Raw genomic sequence first — 2500 nt, 5'->3', positions numbered from 1 at the left:
ACAGCTGGCCAGCGCAGTGCCTGAGGGTGGCTGGAGAGACAGAGTCCGGCCCGGCTGCTTTGCGTGGATTCTGCCTCTTGAAAAGCCCATTAACTTCTCCCTCCTGAAAGGAGAGAGTCGTTTCTGTAGTATGGGTGGGGGATGGGGCCTCTTGGGTGGGAAGGGGTGGTTCAGGACAGTCCAATTGTCTTTCAAATCTACGGTAGAACTCGTTCAGGTCGTTGGCTAGGCGGGAGTCGTTAGTGGTGTGGGGCGCTCTGGGTTTGTAGTTGGTGATGTGCCTGAGCCCTTTGGCAGACAGAAGCAGCGTCGTTAGTAGAGAACTGGTGTTTTAGTGTCTCTGAGTACAGTCGTTTAGCCTCTCTCACCGCTTTGCTAAACCTGTTCTTCGACTCCTTGAATCTGTCTCTATCCCCACTCCTAAACGCTTCCTCCTTCTCCAACCTCAACCTTTTGAGCTTTGCTGAGAACCAGGGCTTGTTGTTGTTAAAGTTCACCCTGGTACGTGTTGGGATACAGCAGTCCTCACAGAAGCTGATGTACACAGCCTCTGTGAGTTCATCCAGACTATTGGTAGCAGTCGTGAACATATCCCAGTCAGTACAGTCTAAGCACGCCCGCAAATCTTCCACAGCCTCACTGGTCCACTGTTTAGATGTCCTCACAGCAGGTTTACAGAGTTTTAGTTGCTGCCTGTATGCACGAATCAGGTGGACCAAGGGAGTTCTGTGCGAGCCGAACAGCCCCGTGACCCACAAGAGAAACATCCCCGCCAAATTCGAGCGTTTGACGGGGTCTATCCGTGAAAAAATATTCACGTTTTTGAGTGCACATGCATTTCTGCTGCAAATGCCTCTGGAAGTTTCATGCCGTTCGTATGCCAATTGTGGCAACACGAAAATGACCCGTTTTCCCATTCCGAGGGATTTCTGTGCGACCCTAACAGCCCCGTGAGCCACAAGAGACACATCCCCGCCAATTTCTAGCGTTTCACGGGGTCTATCCGTGAAAAATATAGACGTTTTTGAGTGCACATGCATTTCTGCTGCAGATGCCTCTGGAAGTTTCATGCCGTTCGTACGCAATGTGGCAACACGAAAATGACCCCTTTTCCCATTCCGAGGGATTTCTGTGCGACCCTAACTAACAGCGCCCGTGAGCCACAAGAGAGACATCCCCGCCAATTTATAGCGTTTCACGGGGTCTATCCGTGAAAAATATAGACGTTTTTGAGTGCACATGCATTCCTGCTGCAAATGCCTCTGGAAGTTTCATGCCGTTCCTATGCAATGTGGCCACACAAAAATGACCCGTTTTCCCATTCCGAGGCATTTCTGTGCGACCCTAACAGCCCCGTGAGCCACAAGAGAGACATCCCCGCCAACTTCTAGCGTTTGACGGGGTCTATGCGTGAAAAATATTAAAATTTTTGAGTGCACGTGCCTTTCTGCTGCAAATGCCTCTGGAAGTTTCATGGCGTTCCTATGCAATGTGGCAACACGAAAATGACCCCTTTTCCCATTCCGAGGGAGTTCTGTGCCACCCTAACAGCCCCGTGAGCCACAAGAGACACATCCCCGCCAATTTCTAGCGTTTCACGGGGTCTATCCGTGAAACATATAGAAGTTTTTGAGTGCACATGCATTCCTGCTGCAAATGCCTCTGGAAGTTTCATGCGGTTCGTACGCAATGTGGCAACACGAAAATGACCCGTTTTCCCATTCCCAGGGATTTCTGTGCGACCCGAACAGCCCCGTGAGCCACAAGAGACACATCCCCGCCAATTTCTAGCGTTTCACGGGGTCTATCCGTGAAAAATATCAATTTTTTTTTGACTGCACATGCATTTCTGCTGCAAATGCCTCTGGAAGTTGCATGCGGTTCGCATGCAATGTGGCGACACGAAAATGACCCGTTTTCCCATTCCGAGGGATTTCTGTGCCACCCTAACAGCCCCGTGAGCCACAAGAGAGACATCCCCGCCAATTTCTAGCGTATCACGGGGTCTATCCGTGAGAAATATTCACTTTTTTGAGTGCACATGCATTCCTGCTGCAAATGCCTCTGGAAGTTTCATGCGGTTCGTATGCAATGTGGCGACACGAAAATGACCCGTTTTCCCATTCCGAGGGATTTCTGTGCCACCCTAACAGCCCCGTGAGCCACAAGAGAGACATCCCCGCCCACTTCTAGCGTTTCACGGGGTCTCTCCGTGAAAAATATCACATTTTTTGAGTGCACATGCATTCCTGCTGCAAATGCCTCTGGAAGTTTCATGCGGTTCGCATGCAATGTGGCGACACGAAAATGACCCGTTTTTTCCCATTCCGAGGGATTTCTGTGCCACCCTAACAGCCCCGTGAGCCACAAGAGACACATCCCCGCCAATTTCTAGCGTTTCACGGGGTCTATCCGTGAAAAATATTCAATTTTTTGACTGCACATGCATTTCTGCTGCAAATGCCTCTGGAAGTTTCATGCGGTTCGCATGCAATGTGGC

This window comes from Petromyzon marinus, unplaced genomic scaffold, assembly GCF_048934315.1.
Source record: "Petromyzon marinus isolate PM22_M1 ecotype Great Lakes invasive population unplaced genomic scaffold, UKy_Petmar_22M1.pri1.0 PM_G_Scaffold_134, whole genome shotgun sequence".
Classification (NCBI taxonomy): domain Eukaryota; kingdom Metazoa; phylum Chordata; class Hyperoartia; order Petromyzontiformes; family Petromyzontidae; genus Petromyzon; species Petromyzon marinus.
The sequence above is the reverse complement of the archived record's forward strand: the minus strand, read 5'-3'. Positions refer to the sequence as shown.